The sequence below is a fragment of the Bubalus kerabau genome, chromosome 11, assembly GCF_029407905.1.
Source record: "Bubalus kerabau isolate K-KA32 ecotype Philippines breed swamp buffalo chromosome 11, PCC_UOA_SB_1v2, whole genome shotgun sequence".
NCBI classification, from domain to species: Eukaryota; Metazoa; Chordata; class Mammalia; order Artiodactyla; family Bovidae; genus Bubalus; species Bubalus kerabau.
The window spans coordinates 72,025,237-72,045,739 of NC_073634.1; the positions used below are offsets into that span (position 1 = coordinate 72,025,237).

General features: G+C 48.8%; 2 long non-coding RNA genes across 3 annotated transcripts; both read left to right on the forward strand.

The window, feature by feature from the left end:
* The first annotated feature begins 413 nt into the window (after positions 1 to 413).
* On the forward strand, positions 414 to 2,754 carry LOC129623305 (uncharacterized). The gene is made up of 3 exons (XR_008700477.1): positions 414 to 571; positions 1,117 to 1,243; positions 2,298 to 2,754. It is a non-coding gene; the product is annotated as an uncharacterized LOC129623305 (long non-coding RNA).
* A 10,241-nt stretch (positions 2,755 to 12,995) lies between these two features.
* On the forward strand, positions 12,996 to 19,143 carry LOC129622491 (uncharacterized). Of its 2 annotated transcripts, none has more exons than XR_008700015.1 (3): positions 12,996 to 13,173; positions 15,483 to 15,623; positions 18,962 to 19,143. It is a non-coding gene; the product is annotated as an uncharacterized LOC129622491 (long non-coding RNA). The 2 variants fall into 2 exon arrangements; XR_008700014.1 differs by lacking the exon at positions 18,962 to 19,143 and adding an exon at positions 17,179 to 17,666.
* The last annotated feature ends 1,360 nt before the right edge of the window (positions 19,144 to 20,503 follow it).

Below are 20,503 nucleotides of genomic sequence, written 5' to 3' on the forward strand. Positions count from 1 at the left end.
CAGTAAGTACTCACTGTCACACATTCTTCTGCCGGTACAAGCTGCTCATAATGGTGATGTCACCAAGCTATCTTGAACTGTAACTGACTTTAGACAACTCCTCTTGGACTCCTGTAAGTCTTTCAGGACTTCTTGAAAGACTCATGTCACGTGTTAAATAACTAAAAATTAAATGTAGCTCATATGGTTTAATTTGTTTATTTTTATGAGTGCTTATTATACCAAAGAATTCTATCAGGATTAGAATTATAATCTAGTCTGTCTTGTTCTGCCCTGTGGTATCCATGTAATTGTTACAAACAGCACTACAGGTGGCCACAATCAGATCCAGCGTTCAAGGTACCTCCCCCATGTGAAGCCTCAGGGCGGGGCCTTGGGTAAAGCCCTGGGCTCAGAGTTCGGTGAGTTCTTGGTGCACAGAGCTCCAAGAACCACTCCAGCACGCTGCCTGCCACGGAGCAGGGTTTCAGCAAGTATTTGCTGGATGAGTGAGAGGCTAAGTGGATGAATAAAGATCTAAGTCAGAGTCAAGCTAGGAATAGTCCCCACCTCAAGGCTCTACCAGCACTAGGTAAGGTGAGGTTAGAGGGGATGGACCTGGAGCGGGCAGGTGTCAAGGCCCAGGGGGTCCAGAGGCCACTAGAACAGGAGCTGAAGGCAGGACGTGGCCACCGAATAAAGCCTGTTAGTAGACCTGGGATCAAGGTCAGAGAAGGGCCCATCCTGCTGGGAATCCACAGGGTATACAGAGAAGATGGGACAGGCAGGGACCTGTGAGAGGGCAGCCTGACTAGAGGTGTAGAGTGGGTATCCTGGCAGACAGATCAATAGGTGTCCCGAGAGCAGGAGACGTGTGAAGCTCACGCAGGGGGCACAGGCCTCAGGAGCAGGAGCCCAGATTCCATCCAGCTTGAGTTGTAGAGGAAATGGAACTTGGACCTAGCAGGTGTCAAGGCCCAGGGGGTCCAGAGGCCACTAGAACAGGAGCTGAAGGCAGGACGTGGCCACCGAATAAAGCCTGTTAGTAGACCTGAGATCAAGGTCAGAGAAGGACTAGCCAGCCTGGCTCAGGGACAAATCCCCCGAGCCATTGAACGTAAAATTTCCCCATCTTAGGAAAGGGTCTACCCAGAGACTGCAGAAGAGATGAGCCTACATGAAGATATTCAAGGAGACCCAGGGAAGGTGTCTAAGAGGCTGTGAAAGCATGAAGTCACACGGGCCATGGCTGTCAGCAGAGGAGGTAAGCCTACGTGTTACACGTTATTTCAGGCTTTGGTTGGAATTTTGCAACCAGGTGTTCATGATAATCAACTGGCTGACAACGATTCTGCGAGGCCTGCAATGTGCCTAGCATTGTGCATCACCTGTTAGGAGTTAGAGGCATGAAACAGTCATCGAACAGATGTGTTTATACTACACATGCATAATGTGTCACTATTCACAGAGAAGAAAACACAGATGTGAAAGGGCTACAGCCAGAAAGTGCTGCACAGGTGGCAGAGGTCAGGGAGGGCTTCCTGGAGGAGGGGGAGGCACCCTGGACCTGCAGGATATAGGACATCAGAAGAGAGAGGGGAGAACATTTACCACTGATTGCTTTGTGATTCCTGACTGCTCAGACCACACCCCTCAGAGCTAAGCAAGACAGTTTGCTAAACTGCAGGAGAGGTGAGGGAAGGAACGGAGAAGTCATCCTTGCCTGGTGTACTCTTGAAAGTCCAGCTAACAGTAGGGGGTTGGAACCCTGAGGCATGACCAGGCCAGAGCTAGTTGATGGCAAAGTCAGATGAGTGAGGACGTCCAATAGGGCCAAGGCTCCATCGTCTTTTCTGACACCAGACAGCTGCCCTCCTCCCCCGCTGCCAGTTGCAAAGGAGGCTTTGGCTTTATGGTGGAGGTTTTGGCTGGTTGGGCTCGGTTGGGTGGCTTTTTCTTTGTTCTGTCTTGTTTTGAAACGGCTACTGAAGAAGGGAAAGGAGAGGAAATGATTTTCTTCTCTCTCCTGCGATAGTACCAGTTCTGCCCTTAGATGTAGGCAGGCAAGAAGGCCCTCACTGGGCCACAGCAGTTGGCAGGACCCCTTTGGCCCTCCTCTCTCTGCACCCCTCCTCACGGCCATCATGCCATGACTGTTAGTTTCCTATATCTGATGTAGCAAGTTACCACAACCTTCGAGGTTTGAATCCACACAGGTTTATTAGAGTTTGTCGGTCAGAAGTCTCACTGAGTATCAACAGGGCTGCATTCCTTTCTGGAGGCTCTAAGGGGAGGATCTCTCTTCTTGCCTTTTGCAGCTTCTAGAGGCCACCAGCATTCCTGGACTTGTGACTTCTTCCATCTCCAAAGCCAATAAAGACTGATCCAGTATTTCTCACACCTCATCACTCTGACCTTCTCTGCTGCTCCTCTTTCACTTTTTAAAATATATATGTATGTTTGACTGCACTGGGTCTTAGTTGTGAAACGTGGGCTCTTTGTTGTTGCATGTAGACTCTTTAATTGTGGCATGCAGGATCTAGTTCCCTGACCAGGAATTGAACCTGTGGCCCCTGCATTGGGAGCGTGGAGCTTTAACCACTGGACCACCAGGGAAGTCCCTCCTTTTTCACATTTAAGGACTCTGGGGATTGCACTGGGCCCCTACAGATAATCTAGACTATAATATATAATCATAAAGCCAACTGACTGGCAACTTTAATCCCATTTATAACCTGCTGCTGCTGCTGCTAAGTCGCTTCAGTCATGTCCAACTCTGTGCAACCCCATAGACAGCAGCCCACGAGGCTCTGCCATCCCTGGGATTCTCCAGGCAAGAACACGGGAGTGGGTTGCCATTTCCTTCTCCAATGCATGAAAGTGAAAAGGGAAAGTGAAGTCACTCAGTCGTGTCCGACTCTTAGCGACCCCATGGACTGCAGCCCACCAGGCTCCTCTGTCCATGGGATTTTCCAGGCAAGAGTACTGGAGTGGGGTGCCATTGCCTTCTCCGTTTATAACCTTAATGCCACATTATATATTTATAGGTTTCAGGGACTAGGAAATGGACATTGGGGGAGGGGGATTTTTATTCTGCCTACTACAGTTGCCAAAGCCAGAGGACAGAATATATTTTATTTAACACTCTGTTGACTTGGTTTATAATTTTATGTATTTTGAGGCATGGTGTGTGCCCTTTGTGCTCTTGCCCCAGCCCGCAAATATTAGGGCTGCTCTGGTGTGAGCAGTGATTGTCCCAGGTGAAGGGTCTGCAGCCTTGTTGTGAGTGGGGTTGTTGAATATTCCCTGGCCAGAAGCAGCCCCTTCTGGACAGTTTCCAAGGTCCCCCCAGCCTGTTTCTCCAGAGGAACATGTCACCTTCATTATCTTACATCTGATTCAGATCCAGTTCTGACTTCCAACACTTTAACTCTTCTTACAAAAGCATTCCTCCCAAAGAAGGTACATTTCCCATTCTTTTCGCTTTTTTACTTTTACATAAAAAGGGTAGAAACAATGGAAGAAAGCTTCTACTCACTCCAGCCCCAGTAGTACAGATACATCAAAGGATACCAAGCCCCTTGAGAAGCCAGAGCATGGCTTACATCATCCTGCAGCACACCCGCTAAGCAACTGTGAGATCAACATCTGTTTCCATGGAGACATCACTTCATCACCATTCTCCAGGCAGAGCAGAGAAGTGCATCTGGGAGGAAGGAACATGCTGGGCTGTGCCAGAGAATAACAAAATCTGGTGCTGTGGGCAAAATAAAACTATAATCAAGGTGAAAGATTGATGAGAGAGGGCATTAAAGTGAGAGAGAGGGAGAATGGCCACTGGGTGGGGCCTGGGGGACTAACTGGTCAGAATCAGATGGAAGTGCACATCACCTTCCTCTCTTGATCCACAAGGAAGCCCAGAAAGGCCTCAGACTCCTGCTGAATATTGCCCAGCGGTCCACGGAACCCAAGCCTAATGCCCTTTCCCAGGACCCATCCCAGTGGACGGAAGGCAGTAAGGCACAATGATGCTTTTCTGCGCCCTGGTGGCTCAGACAGTAACGGATCTGCTTGCAACGCGGGAGTGACATGTTCCTGGGTCAGGAAGATCCCCTGGAGAAGGGAATGGCAACCCACTCCAGTATTCTTCCTGTAGAATTCCATGACAGAAGCAACTGAGCGACTCATGCTTTCACTTTTTCAGTGGAATGGTCTTCTCCTGTTGCTTCCAGTCAAGCAGCGATGAATCTTGGCCCTTGTGCTCCCCGCCTTGCTTTGGCCCACCTAGCACAATGCATTCCAAGGCCAGCGGCTCCCACTCACCGGAACAAACCTTGTCGCTCTGAGGCCTGGCTTTCTGAAATGACAAGAGCAGAAGCGGAGGGGAGTGGAAGGGAATTAGCAGTTATTGGGTGCTGGCTCTGTGCCGGACATCACACTGTCTCAGCTAACCCTCAAATCCCGTCTTACAGCCTCATTGTACAGGCCAGGAACTGTGGTTCGGAGAGGTGAGGTAGCTTATTCCATGTGATGAGATGAACAACAAACTTCCAGAATGCCTTACTTTGTGCCAGGCATCATTTTAAACTCTTCACAAGTACTAATTCATTTCATCTTCAAACTGCATCTCTGAGAGGGTATCGTTATCCATCATTTAATACGTGGCAGAGCCAGCACTGAGGCCTGGAGTGCCTTCCTACTGCACTCCTGACTCTGCTCTCACACTGGGGAGAACCCCTCAGGAAGGTGGGGGGCAGGCACACAGGAATGAGGGCCGAAGGATGGGCTGTTGAAACTGGAGGCTGACAGCGGTTTTTCCTGCTGTCCCAGAATTGCAGCCAGGGACCAAAGCTGAGGATACCGAGGACTGAGGGCCTCTGGTCTGAGCTCAGAATTCTACCTGGGGGTGCCAGCCCCTCCTCACAGACTCAGGAAGGGACTGCCTCCCATCAAATGCCAGGTGCCCTGTCCCCCTACCCACTGGTGGTGCTGGAAGGTGCCAGAGGCCAGGGCGGTGGGGAGGTGGGAGAGGGGGCCTCCTCTCCTGCAGCCTGGGTGGTAGACTGTCTACGGTTCGGGGAGGCTGGTGGCCTGGCCCAAGCGGGGCAGATGTTCAGAGCCACAGACCCAAAGCCAGCCCTGGGGCTGCTGCTGCTGCTGGAGGTACAGCAAGAGGAGCCCTGGGCACCCTGGGAACAAGTGTCTGATGCAAGTCCCCCCCATCCCCCGTAGTGGGAAGAAGACGGTGTTTGGCAGGTGTTTGGCAGAGGGGGTCCAAGATCAGTGTTTAACTCTGCTCTAGTTTTCTCCGAAGGCAGAAGCCTTGCCAGGTGGGCTCCAGGCAACAGAGGCTGTGTGTCTGCAAGGAAGATAGGGCAGTCCACCCCAGGTTTTCTGAGCCTGGGAGAGCCCAGACGGACAAGATGGAGGTGCCTGGGGTCTATGTAGATGCTGGAGCACTGGGGTGAGCAGAGACCAGGAGCAGTGGAGGCAGCTGGAGTGATGGAGCCCCAGCTCTGAGTGGGGGTTTGCAGGGGTGCATTGCCGTCAGGGATGAAGGTAGATACCACCCTTCTCAGGAGGGGTTCAGACCCTAGCTATAGAAGGGACTGCAGGAGCCAACCATGAGCCCCAGAAAGCCTCGAGCGCCACCTCTGCTGAGCCCACCAACCTCATTAGCACCACCGGCATTGGCCAGAACCACCCAGAACCTGAATGAAGTGAGACACCTCTTCCCCACCACTGAGGATGGGCCAGTCATGTGTCCAGAACCTCCTCGCTTTCCCAGGGGGCCCTGTACAAGGAGGTGCTAGAGAGTAAGAACTGGGGGGTTTAGAGTCTGAAGAGGTATAGAGAGAGGGATGTTCAAAGGGAGAACAGAAGGTGGAGTGTGTGAGGAGCAGACCCTTCCCTACTCTCCAACCAGCGAAGCTGCAGACACCATCGCCCAACACAACAGTGCGGAGCTGAGTCTGAGTTAAACCTGATTTGAAGCTGTAAAATGAATCCAATTGAGTCTAAAATACTGAAATAAAACTGCTCTGGTCATCAGAGAGCGAGAAAAAAAATTACATCTGACCAAGTTATCACCAAAAGACACCAGCTACCCAACCATTAAAGTAGGGGTTGATGTGGCCCAGGGGTCGGCAAACTACAGCCCTCGGGGTAAGGATGGTTTTGACATTTTAAAGGATTGCAGGCAGAAGGGGAGATATAGGCTGTATGTGGTCTGCACCACTAATATTTACATCTGCCTTTTACAGAAAAGGTTTGCTGACCCTATTTGTAACCTAACTGGGGAGGGGAGTGCAGCTATTTAAAAAAGTAAAACTTTCGTATTTTAAATTCTATATGAATCCTTCTGTCATTTGCTTCTTTCATTCAACATTGTGGTTTTAAGCCTCATCCATGTTAAAGAGTGGGGTAGTGATTCATTTTCACTGCAGTAAACTCATCATCGCAGTTGGTTCATCTGTTCTCTTAGTGATGAGCATTTAGGTTGCTTTCAGGTTTTTGCTATTCTGCTTCTGGAGATGTTCACGTCTCCTTGTGTCCACGTGCAAAGTTTCTTTGGGATCTATGCTCAGACTTGCTGGGTCAGAACACGTTGATTTGCTAAGTCATGTCTGACTCTTTTGCAACCCCATGCACTGTAGCCCACCAGGCTCCTCTGTCCATGGGATTTCTCAGGCAAGAATACTAGAATGGGTTGCCATTTCCTTCTCCAGGGGATCTTCCTGACCCAGGAATTGAACCCGTGTCTCCTGCATTGGCGTGCATGCGTGCATAGTCACTCAGTCGTGTCCGACTCTTTGCGACCCCATGGACTGTGGCCCACCAGGCTCCTCTGTCCATGGAATTTCCCAGGCGAGAATACAGGAGTAGGTTGCCATTTCCTCCTCCAGGAGATCTTCCTGACCCAGGGGTCCACGTGGGAAGTCCATCAGGACATGTGTGTGGCTTCAATTTTTATAAAATAGTGCCAAATCACTCTCTAAAAATGTTGTGTCATTTTATGCCTCCACAGTTAAGTGTTTTTTGGGTTATCTTTCTTCACATCCTCTCCCATGCTTGATGTTGGTGGAATTTTTAATTTTTCCTAATCTGATGATGAGAAAGAGTATCTCCTGGTTCTAATTTGCCTTTGTCTAGATTCACAGAGGCTAGGCACACACAGACATTGTGTGATTTTTATATGTTTATGGCAATTTGGGTTTCCTCTTTTGCTCACTTGGGGGGTATATTTTTCTTATTGGTTTGTGGATGTTCTTTATATATTCTGGATATTAATTCTTTCTTAGTTTTATGGGTGCTAGTTATCCTCTCCCAATATGTAACATGTTTGTTTTGGTTTTGGTGTTTTTTGAACAACAGAAATGTCTGATTTTAATGTAATCAAAATTATCAACTTTTCTCTAAAGTTTGTGCTGTCTTGTTTAATTTGATATAAATTTATAACACTTTTTTAGTTCTGCTTTTCACATTTGGATTTTTAATCCATCTGTAAAATATTTTTTGGTGTAGCAGAAATACTTGGTGTAGCAAAAATACTATTTTTTTTTCCATTCAGATAACCAAATGTTTTCATCCTTTTGCCATGTATTTGTAATGATTCTTCTGAAATATCTCAGGTTCCCACCTGACTACGGGTCTATCTGAGTGATAATACCATGCTGTTGTAATTACTGTAACTTTATGTCTTGATCCCTGGCCAGAAGAATTCACCCTTTCTACCTGCAAGTACTTTTGCAACATTTGGTTCATTCATTTAGATTCTACAGTTGGTTATCAGGTTCCATTAAAAAAAGACAGAAGTGGATTTTTATTAAGATTGTATTGAAAACATAAGTTAATTTGGAGATAATGGGGTCACACAGAGTCAGACGTGACTGAAGTGACTTAGCAGCAGCAGCAGCAGCAGCCTTGTTAGAATATTGGCTTTTCACATCTATGAGCATGTTTTTTTCTCTCCACTTATATCACAAGTTATATACTCCATATTGTTTAGTTTCCCTCATTCAACATAATTATTTTGAGATTCATCTATGTTCATTATTTTTTGTTGCACAATAGTATCCCATTGTTTGGATATACTTTAATTTGTTTATCCTTTTACCTATTGATGGATATTTGTTACAGAAAGCTGCTGTGGAAGTCTTAATTATGGACATGTTTTCACTTCTCTTGGAAAATACCCAAGAGTGAAATGGTTGAATCATGTAGAGGATACATGTTTAACATTTTAAGAAATCGTCAAACTGTTTTCCAAAATGGTTGTACTGTTTTATATTCCCATCAGTACTGTATGTTTTCCATACTTCACCAAAAGTTGATATGGTCAGTCTTTTTAATTTTATCCATTCTATTAAATGCATTGTGGTATCTCAGTGTAGTTGTTTTAATTTGCATTTACTTAGTGATTTATGTTGCTAATCACTTTTTCACATGCTTATTTACTATCCATGTATCTTCTTTGGTAACACATCTCTTCAAGACTTTGGCCCATTTTTAAATTAGGTATTTTGATTTCTTATTATGGGCTTTTCAGTTCAGTTCAGTCGCTCAGTCGTGTCCAACTCTGCAACCCCATGAATCACAGCACGCCAGGCCTCCCTGTCCATCACCAACTCCCGGAGTTCACTCAAACTCACGTCCATCGAGTTGGTGTTGCCATCCAGCCATCTCATCCTCTGTCGTCCCCTTTTCTTCCTGCTCCCAATCCCTCCGAGCATCAGAGTCTTTTCCAATGAGTCAACTCTTCGCATGAGGTGGCCAAAAGTACTGGAGTTTCAGCTTTAGCATCATTCCTTTCAAAGAACACCCAGGGCTGATCTCCTTTAGAATGGACTGGTTGGATCTCCTTGCATTCCAAGGGACTCTCAAGAGTCTTCTCTAACACCACAATTCAAAAGCATCAATTCTTTGGCGCTCAGCTTTCTTCACAGTCCAACTCTCGCATCCATACATGACCACTGGAAAAACCATAGCCTTGACTAGACGGATGTTTTTTTTTAGGGTTCTTTATATATTCTGCATACAAGTCCCTTGTTGGATCTATGCTTTGCAAATTTTCTTCCAGCCTGTGGTTTTCTTTAGTCTCTTAACAAAATCTTTTGAAGAGCAGATTTTTTTTAAGGAGTCCAAGTTTATTTATTTATTTATTTGACTGTGCTGGGTCTTCACCACTGCATGGGATTTTCTCTAGTTGTGGCGAGTAGGGCTACTCCCTTGTTGTGGAGCACAGGCTCTCAAGCTTTTGGGCTTCAGTAGTTGCAGCAGGTGGGCTCGGTGTTGTGGCTTCTGGTCTCTAGAGCACAGGCTCAGGAGTTGTGGCCCATGGGCTTAGTTGCTCCAAGGGACGTGGGATTCTCCCATACCAGGGATCAAACCCATGCCTCCTGCATCATTGGCTGGCAGATTCTTTACCACTGCTGCACCAGGGAAGCCCAAGAACAGAGATTTTTAATTTTGATAAAGTCAAGTTCATCAATTCATTTTTTCATGGGTTGTTTTTTTTAATGTTGCATTTTTAGCAATCTTTGCCTAATCCAAATTTACAAAGATTTTCTATGTTTTCTTTTAGAAACATTACAGTGTTAGGTTTTACATGTAGGTCTATCATCTGTGTTGAGTTCATTTGTGGATATGGTGCAAGATATACATTGAATTCTGTGTGTTTGTTTTCTGCATATGGATATTCAATGGTTCCGGGACATTTGAAAAGTAGAATGTTTAAATCACCTATTTAATGTTGGATAGCTTCTCTTCCTGAATCTTGAAGCACTCAAGACCCTCTTTACCGTGATCCTCCACCACGTGCTTTCAAGAAAGACAGAGAAGGCGGAAGGTCTTACACATGTGGCAGTTGGCATGTAGCCTGCCCCCGTCTCAGCCCTGACTGCATCCTCCTCCTGCCTGGGGTCCTCAGTGAGGCATAATGCTGGCTTCTGCTGCTTCCCTATGCTTCCGTATCCAAGAGCGAGATCTCAGCCAGTCACTAGGCAGGCCCTTTGTTTCCTCAAGAACCTGACACAGCACCCTAGAGACAAGGGGTCACAAGGGCATCCCCGAACCCAAGTGTGGAGTCCACCTAATAGACAGCAGACTCCAAGAGGGCTGGGATGTGGCACAGCAGCCCCCAAGGGTGCAAAATCCATGCAGACACTCACAAAAGATGTGTGCCACGTTTACACAGCAGAAGAGAGCAGTGTGGAACAATGTGAGTGGTGTGCACCCCTTTGTAAAGTCTTTTTGCTTTACAAAAGAGAAAGAGAAAAAAAGAAAAGTAAAACTATCAAGTGAAAATAAAATTTCCTGAAAATAAAATTTCAGACTCCTATCCCCAGCCTCTGTGTCCAGGAAGCAAGCTCTGTTATTACTGTCTGTGAGATCATATTCTTCCAAAAACATTCTATACATAAAATAGCATATATATATATGTAGTAGATTACACAGACACACTTGCATATTATATTAAATTTTAATACCAGTTGGAACCATTCATTCAATTGTTCATTTTAAATGGGTTTAATGCTAAGGGCCTGGTCCTTGTTCTCAGAGTCCAGCGTGGGGTACAGATAGTCACCGAAAAAACCACACAAATGAAGTATGTTTAGAAACAGACTCAGGGAGAAAATAGGTGTGAACATCTGAACTAAGTCTCGCAGGTGACAGCCCCGTCTGTCAACGTTTGAGGGACAGTCACTAGCAAGCTGGGCACCCTGGCATGGATACATTCTGAGTTGTTAGTATGCTTCCGATTAAGACTATGACTCACTGCCCCCCACCATCTGCTGCACAGGACTCATGTGACTCAGGGCCCCTGCCCCTCCCCGCCCCCCAGGAGTGCTTCTGAGGAACTACAGACAAAATTATTTCATGTGACTCAGGCAGAGAGAGACACAGCCCGGTCTGTTCATGCCCACTGCTCCCCTCCTGCCTGAGAGACAGGGGTGGGCACTGCCCTGGCCTCTGAGTGACACGTCTTTTCAGGGATGTGCTAATGGAGGGATGGTCCCCTCCTGGCAGGGGTCCTCAGAGCACAGGCTGTGATTAAGTTCTCAGAGCAGGAGCTGAGCTCATCAGAGGAGAGTGAGGAGGCATGGCTCAATTCTACCTCTGGCCTCTGCAGGGCCCTCCCTGAGCATACCTATCTGCAGAGACTCCCAAGGGGTCTCTGGTCCTCTGCCATGCCAAGTCCAGGCTGGCATACCCACGTGTTTGCACAGGGCTGCCCTGCCCCAAACACCCAGGCAAAGCTCACTGTCCTTTGCTGAAGCCCAACTCGGCCTCTTGCATCTGCCTCCTTGATTGACTCCACCTTCGCCCTGAATCCTGGTTGGTCCTGAAATCCCAGAGTTCACATCAGGTCTTCCCTTTCCATCAACCCCATCATCTAACCCAGCAGGTCTGCCCCTTCCTTCCATCCTCCTTTTGTGCCCATGCTTCTGCCTCCTTTTGTGCCCTTTCTTCCACAAGAGCTCTTTCAGGACACCCCTCCCCAGTCTTGCTGACTCCAGGCTGCAGATTTCTCCCCACCCTCCAGGTGGTGTATTTTCCTAAACATGTCTTGGTGGCAGCTCCCTGCCCTCCACTGTCATCTCCTTGGGGTCTACAGCAAAGCCATGAACTCATAGGCCCATGGAGGGCAAACAGATGACAAATAGGAAGGAAGCAGGCTCAGGGAGATAGTGAAGGACAGGGAAGCTTGGTGTGCTGCAGTTTATGGGGTTGCAAAGACTTGGACACGGCTTAGTGACTGTACAACAACAAGGCTGAGGGGACTTGATGAAGGGCCACAGATCAGAGGGGTGAGAACTAGGGCTGAATGGAGAACGCTTGTCCTGTTAGGGGCTGCTATCACTCAGCAGGAGCCAAGTGTGGCTTAAGGGAGCCAAGGTCCCAACATGCCAGACCTTTCAGACTTTTATGAGAACCCAGCTTTGCTTACAAAAATCTCTTAATTTATAGAAGTTGGCAACTAATCCACAAATGAAATGCTGACTAAAGTCCTTGTTCCTGCATTGCGGTCCATTCTTGGTCTGGATCCCACATGTGATTCCAGTGCCATCTCTCCTGACAGCTGACCACCCTGCCCGTGGCCAGAGCTGCACCAGGCTGTGCTGTGTGCTCAGTCACTCAGTTGTGTCCGACTCTTTGCAACCCCATGGACTGTAGCCTGCTAGGCTCCTCAGTCCATGGGATTCTCCAGGCAAGAATACCAGAGTAGGTAGCTGTTTCCTTCTCCAGGGGATCATCCCAACCCAGGGATCCAACCCAGGTCTCCCACATTGCAGATTCTACCATCTGAGTCACAAGGGAAGCCCACGCTGTGACACTTGGCTACTCACCATTCCCAGGACACGTTTTTGCCCATCACATGGACGCTGGTCCCCTATCGCCCTGTGCTTTCCTTTCCACATCTCTCCAAACCCCACCCACCTGCAAAGGGTCACCTTGCTGCCATCCCTTGGCCCCAAGTCTGATTACTCTGTCCCCTTCCACTTCCGTGTTTCCCCTGAATGCTGCCTCTCTGTCCTGGTACAAGATACAGTCAGACCTGTGTCACCAGCTGTGTGCACTCCCATCGTCCCTGCGTGACTGGAGACCCTTAGATGAAGACATTGTCTTCTTCACAGAACCTGCATATAGTAGAGGCCTCAGAGATGTTTCAGAAATTGTGCTAATTAGAACTGAAGAAAGTGGAACCCCCCCACCCCGCAATTGTGTACTGGGGAGTTGGGGGAGTTCTGTGTCCCAACCCCTTTGACCCAGCCCAGCTGGTCATGCGTGGAGAGCCGCACCTGAGGATGCTCTGAGTCACCATCTGAGCTGCGGCCTAATGGGCTCCGCAGGCCTCGTCCTTAGTAATCTGGCCCGCTTCTTGTTTCGCATTTCCCTCAGTTTATGGCTAAAAACATCTGGAGGAAAATGGGCCCTGCCAGAGCGCACGCAGCCGCAGCCCGCCCCTCCTCCGGCACCTGAAATCCTGTCCCCTTCCGCCCATTTACGACTGTTTGCTGTGGAAACGGCTTGCGGAGCGGCCCCGAGGGAGCTAGTGGGAGAGCACAGTTCACGATGGAGCCCACGGCCTGTTTCCCATTCTGACCCCGAGGAGCGAGCGGGGAACCTGGGCCGGAGCAGCCCCGGGAGGACCGGGAGCGCAGTAAACTGCTGGCTGCTTGGCCGGGAGGGGTGAGTGGGGCGGGGGGAGGTCAAGTGGCCTCCAAATGTGGGTCCCAGAGGCCCCAAAAGTTTGAAGCAGCGCTGTGGGGAAGCAGAGCGCCCTGGACGAGAGGCGGCTTCGTCTGCCTCCCTGCTCACAGGCCTGGCCACGTGGTCTCTCCCACGTGCGCAGCCCCTTGGCCCAGCACGTTCCCAGTTCCCCCGACAGGTCAGCTCCCCTGCAGCGCTCCTGGTACCCCTGCGTTGGGTTCACATTTAGATGAGAGTTGTTGCCACTGGAGGGCGCTGTTTATGCTTGGTGATCATTCCCTTGGGCAGAGAGAGAGACTCACAAGCTGCTATGAGACAAACCCCACTGGCAGGGGCTCCTTGGTCTGTGTTCAGATCTCTCGTTCAACAAGCTCCTTTTAAACTCCTCCTGTTTGCAGAGCGTATTACTAAGCTCTGCAGGAGACAAGGCACAAGCCAGAAGTCCTTTTCAGAAGGCTTCACAATCCATGAGGGGAAGTAAAACATACACGTCTTCAAGTGCTGCAGACCCTAAGAAAAGGGGGAGGGGGAACCCCCAGGAGGGCAGCACCTACGTTTGTGCAGATATGGGGAAGGGCATCCGCAAGCAAGGTGCAAATGGCGGGGGTGTGGGGGGTGGCAGTGGGGAAAATAGCAGAATTGGGGCACATGAGAAAGGTGGGAGAAGGTCGCCTCATCGAGCACACTCACTGATGGCTTTTCAGTCTTTGGGAGTTGGTGGAAGTCTTGCTTTGGTGGAGGGCTTTTGCTTTAGGGATTCCCTCAACAGTCACAGACAGGGGCTGGTGGCGAACAGAGGAGTTGGCTGATGCAAATGGGGTCTCCTCCTTTTGGGTCAAGAGGCTGTTTCAGTGCTGACATGGAATCACTACCAGACATGGACTAATGAAGGACTCAGATTGCATCTGCAGCACCTGCTTTGGGAAATCCAGCACTGCCAGCCCCTTGGGATAGGGTACTGACCCCAAGGTCAAGGCAAGGCCCTGCAGCTTCCTCTTTCAGGAGATGGTTAGCTGCCAGGCTCCTCCTCCCTGACTCTGGCCTTGACATTGCCAGTTCCTCTGCTCCCTTTCCCTCTAAGTAAATAACCATCTGGTCTCCTCAGAGCCTCCACAGCCTTGCCAAAAATCACACCGTTTCTGTATGGAGCCAAGCATCTGCCTGGATTGTTTTAGTACAATATCCCTCTGGGGCTTCCCAGTTGGTGCAATGGTAAAGAATCTGCTTGCCAATGCAGGAGATGCAGGAGTCACGGGTTCGATCCCTGGGTTGGGAAGATCCCCTGGAGAAGGAAATGGCAACCCACTCCAGTATTCTTGGCTGGAAAATTCCATGGACAGAGGGGTCTGGTGGGGTATAGTCCATGGGATCTCAACAAATCAGACATGACTGAGTGACTATGCACAACCACACACAATATCCCTGTACTCAAGGTCAATGCTCTTGCTACACAACAAGAACTTCTGCAATTCCTCCTTCATATTTGGAATTACTACCTTGAACAAAGTGAAGCACAAGTCTTCCCTTCCTCTCTCATCTCCTTGTGATGAATTCCTGTCTCCTCCAGAGTCCTCCTTCTCCACAAGTTAAAGGGCTGACTTTTGTTGGAGGTAGGGAGGGACCCTTCATCCTGATATTGGAGGGCTTAATTTTTGCTTCAAAGACTCCTTCCCAAGAGTTCCCATAAGGCCTAGGAGGTTTATGCAGATTTAGCTCTCCTCCACTTCCCCACCCCTCACCTGTACCAGAGTACTTGGGCAGCTTGGCAGAACAGGCAGGACTTTGACCCAGGGCCACACAGCTAATGAGGAACATCTTCATTATTCAAACAGCATCCATGTTCTTCTACTTAATAAGCCTCCCAGCTCTGCTAATAAAAGCTCTACTCAAAGAGAAGCCACATGTGTCCTGAGCTCACTCATGTAGCACAAGAGCTGTCAGGCCAGAGGAGGCCTATGTTCTACACAGATTTCTATGTTTAGCTAAGAATGATCTAGATCTTATTAGCTGCTTCAGTGAGCAACTGCAGACTTTTGCACAACCCCTCAGTGGAATGATTAACCCCGTGGAACATTCACATCAGAGGGAGACCATATGCTTTTCAGAACACCCCCCCCCCGGTACCCTCAGAGAAGTGAGTGACACTGGAGCCTGTTCCCCAGTAGAGTTGTGTGTGATGGAGATTTGGGGAGAATTAGCATGCCGCCGTGATCAGTGCATGAGCCAAAGGAACTGTGGACATCATCAGCCAGCCCTTGCCCCCTTCCTGCCATTCACATTCTTTGCAGGTGCCCTTTTCCAGATCTGGAGCTGCACTATAATTCCATGGGACCTAGAATAAAAATTACAACTAAAAACCTGGGAAGGACCTTTTTATGGAATGTTACCAAAGGATGATTGTAAAACAACTTGAGGACCTCAAATAAAAGGTATGTGGAGATACACTCAGGAATTGGTCTCTACATCCATTCTGTCCATGAAGGACTTGTGATCATCTGTTCCATTTGGAGAGGGCTTCCAAGCTGTGCCCACATTGACCATTTTAACTGATCTACCCTGGGAAGTGGGAAAAAATGAGATTCACCCCGCTTTGCAGGTGAGAACATCAGAACTCAGTGGGACTGACTGGCTTGCTCAAGTCTTAAATTCTGCCCGCACAGGTCTTCCTGTCTTGCCTCCTTAGCACATAGTTGACCACTTCTCCATGACTGACTTGGCGGCCTCCAGGGCCTGCTGAGCTCCAAGTGGCTAAATTAGGTCTTGTTTCTATGGCATGGTGAAATCAATGCCTTCCTGTCTTCAAAAACTGACTGACTCTTTCTAGGTTCCTAGAAATCCTCCAGCTCCGAGGAGACATTGGCTGCTGTCTTCTGGCTCTGGGCCTTATTCCTGCCTGGAGGGTTATGGAGGAACCCAGAGCTCCATGTTCACGCTAGTCTGACCTTGGGGCAGCACGATGTGTCCAAGGCTATGAATTTTGGGAATCCATGTGAGCCCAGTCAACACTAAGTGTGCCTGACTTCCTTCCAGCCTCTGTCCTGCCCCAGCCTGCTAAGTTGCTTCAGTCGTGTCCGACTCTGTGCGACCCCATAGATGGCAGCCCACCAGGCTCCCCCATCCCTGGGATTCTCCAGGCAAGAACACTGGAGTGGGTTGCCATTTCCTTCTCCAATGCATGAAAGTGAAAAGTGAAAGTGAAGTCACTCAGTCATGTCCGACTCTTTGCGACCTCATGGGCTGCAGCCCATCAGGCTCCTCCATCCATGGGATTTTCCAGGCAAGAGTATTGGAGTGGGGTGCCATCGCCTTCTCTGCCTGCCCCAGCCTAGGGAAATCCATTTCCCTGATGTTCCAGGGGCTTTTGAATTGGGTGCCCAGAGGTCTGGGCTTCAGCAGAGGGGCTTTCTCATCTAGTATGGAGATCCCAGGGGCTATGTGACTTGAAGACCCTGGAGCTGTTGCTCCCAAGTGCCAAGACTCTTAAGCCTCCCTCTCCCCACACACCAAATTTAGGTTTTTATGAAGCCTAAGTTTCTTGCAAAGATAATTGCATATCACAATATAATGATCATTACTTGCCCCTTTGCCTCTCTCCTGTGGCTCTGGTTACTAAGGCACTTCAACTCCTCTACTGTCTCTGAGCCTCGCAGCAGCCCTTTGAAATAATATTCAAGTCTCTGAAGACTTGCTCTTCCCGTTGCCTGAATCCTGTCTCCACCCTCCTCTACTTCACCTCCCCCAAGCCACGTCTCCCTGATCACTTCCTCAATTAGGACACAGCTAGAACCTGTCACCATGTCTCCTTTCACCTCTAGAACCACTGTGGGCACAAGCCACGTCTGTCTGTCTGTGATCCCACCCAGCTAGTGCCTACCTTCTCTCAGAGTCCTTACCACATCAATGGACTTGGGGGTGCTGAGCTCAAAAGATGACCCCCAAACAATTCTGCCTCTTCGTGTATGTGCTTTCTTCTGCCCCATCCAGAATCGGAACCTATGTCTTCTCTACTTGAATTTTGGCTGGGCCTGTGGCTGCTTTGAGGAAATGACCTGTGCCAGGACTGGCACCTTCTGCCTCTTTCCTCTTGGGATACTTTTCCTGGGGTGCTCTTTGGAATCCAGCCAAGATGCATTGGGAAGCCCAGCTGCAGAGCTAGGCCACAAGCAGTCCCTCCAGTTGCAGCCTCTGCTCCACTCTCTGCTGCTGCCATGTGAGCAAGCCACCTTGGATGTCTGGGCCTCCAGAGGACTGCATCCCTGGCTGACATCATGTGGAACAGAAGAACCACTATGCTGAACCCAGGCAACCAACACAGTCATGAGATAATAAGAGTTATTTGTCGTCACTAAGTGTTGGGTGATTTGTTATAAGCGATGGAAAACTGAAACAATTTGTTTGTGTGCTCTGCCAGACTGTAAACTTCTGGAGGACAGGCGCCAGTGTCTTGGTCATATTTATGTGCCCAGCACCTAGTGCAGTGGTCTAGCTCAGTGGTTAAGAACTCAGATCTGTTTTCAAAGGGCCTGGAGTTGATCTCTACTCCACACCAGTTGTGTGGCCGTATCAGCCACGGTTCAGTTAGGGCAGAAGAACTACTAAGAGTATTATAAGCCTAAGAGACTTATTCCAGGAATTGGACCTTAAGAAAATATGGCAAGAGCTGGGAGGATGGAGGTCTAGAAGGGGAGTCAGAGGTTCAGAGTGTCTACTCTGTCTGTCTGAAGTGGACAAGTCAGAGCTTTCTGGGAAATGATGATACCAACATGCCCAGCCCCTAGAGTAGATGGATGCATAGCAAGGTCCAGGGGATGCGTAGCAAGGTCCAGTGAATACTGCCCCCTGTCTACCTACTGCCTCTGCGGGCTCACTGTCAACCTTCCGGTTGGGAGTGGGGGCCCTCTATTATTCTGGAGGATCAGCAGTCAGAGTGACAAGCTAGATATGAAACAGAGGAGAAGGAGGACAAGCTGTGACCTGCTAGATGCCTTTGCATCCGTCCAACACCATATGCAACCAAGGTAACCTTCAGAGAATAATGGCCACTGCTCCACTTTCACCTTCCAAATCTCCTATAACCCATCGCCAGATGGGGAAGGGAATCTGGGAAGTGTAGCTCCCATCTAAACTGGACTGACAGCACCATGCAGCTTTTGGCCTGTAGCAAATTACTTTTCTCTGAGCCTTGGTTCCTCATCAGTAAAATAGAGATAGTAATACTTACCAAACTCAGATTACTGGAAATATTCAATGAGAAATACATGCATAGTTGTCATATTCTAAATTCTCAATGCGTGCTAGCTGTGTTCTTTGTATTAGAAGAAGCCCATTCATGTTTGTTGGATGAATGAATTGAAACTCTTTGGCAAGACATAAAGGGGGCAGGAAATAAGTCATGCCTTAGAAGTTCAGGGCCAAGCTGGAAGACTGTGGACCTCTTGTGGGACGCTTGAGGCCAGAATAAATCTAGAAAATGTCTGTTAGACATCATCTGCGCCAACTGGCATTAAGAATCAAGAAACCAGTACTGTGAGTTCAGTCCCATTTCATATCAATCCATCAATTCAGCTCTTCCAAGCCCAGATAAAGGCTTCCCTGGAGACCAGGGTATCCAAGTATCAGAAATCCTGAGTCCTAGCTCAATTCTGCCACTATTTACTCTATAAACTTAAGTAAACCCTTCATCTGCTGTTGGGCTCTGTCTTCCCATCTGTGCATGAAACAGCTGGACCAGATGATCAGAGGGTCTTTCTGTGCTTTCCTTCCACAGGGACCACTGAATGGAGGTGACATTCAGTTCAGAAAACTGCAGGCCACTCTAGAAGGGTCAACTATTCCACCTCACAGTGAAAATGAGACCATTGCATATGTGCAACTCACACTAACTTCTGTAATGCATGCATTCCAAATTATAATTATGGGGATAAATCTGAAATGCATGGTGGTAGATGCAGAGCCAGCCCATATTAGCTACCAGCGTGGGGGGCAGGAAGTGATGTGTTTTCATCACCTACAACGTATCATGTGTTTGACACTCAGCATTTTATCATCCTTATGGTGACCCTGAGCCAGGCGTTATCATCCCTAATTTCCGGTTGAAGAAATAGAAGCTCAGAAAGGTTGAGCAGCCCTGAGCTCTGCCCAGGTTCAAGCAGTGGCTCCATGATGACTTTGAGGTTGAACTCAAACTGGATTGTTCTCAGAGCCTGTGCTCATTTCACAGCACAAACTTCCCCTTTGGGAAAGTCCAAAGTTCCACCCTGAGAATGGAATGACTTTCAGTCTCTGCTGAAGACAGGCAACTCAAGCTGGAGCTTTACTGACAAGGCAGGCAGGAAAAAGAGCTGTTGGCACCAGAGGTCAAGTCATGGTGAATGTCAAGGGTACAAATGAGGGCAGGGATGCCAAGCCAGGCTTCACTCATCATATGGTGTTATCTAATTCGTGAACACCAGTATTAGGGCTCCAAGGGAAGCAGAGGGTTCTTAGCCTTCTATCTTTAGTTTGAGAAAGGAGAGGGGGAAAGAAGCCAGCATCAAAACTGGACCTGTGGTGCCCCATGAAGGCTTTGCTCTATCATGGGAAGTTTTGCAAATGTGGACATTTCCCCCCCTTTAATTCTCTAAGGCTGCCCAGAATTTCAGAGATACTAGCCATAGTGTGTGTCTCCAAGATAATCTGCCAACAGTGGGTGGGCCGAAACCAGTTGTGGGAGCTAGGACAGGATCTGGGGCCTGAGAGCACATGTCTTTGCCTGGATCTGCACTAAGCAGTTATTTGACACATAGCAGGACGTTGATTTGGAGAAGGCGATGGCACCCCACTCCAGTACTCTTGCCTGGAAAATCCCATGGACGGAGGAGCCTGGTCTGGTGGGCTGCAGTCCATGGGGTCGGGAAGAGTTGGACACGACTGAGCGACTTCACTTTCACTTTTCACTTTCATGCATTGGAGAAGGAAATGGCAACCCACTCCAGTGTTCTTGCCTGGAGAATCCCAGGGACGGGGGAGCCTGGTGGGCTGCGGTCTCTGGGGTCATACAGAGTTGGATACGACTGAAGTGACTTAGCAGCAGCAGCAGCAGCCCGACATTGACTGAGTGGCTAGGAGGGTGGGCAAAGTCACTAGGCCTTAGGAAAATCTAGGAGAGATTCCAGAGCAGGTTTTGCAGAAGACAGGGGAATGTGAGATGCTGGTGCTCCCTTTGGTAGGGCAAACAGATGCCTTCATCTGGTGGCCTGCCCTGACCTCACAAGCTCATCACTCTGGTTCCACTCTTAACCCCAAAGTCCATCCTTCACACAGTCCTAGT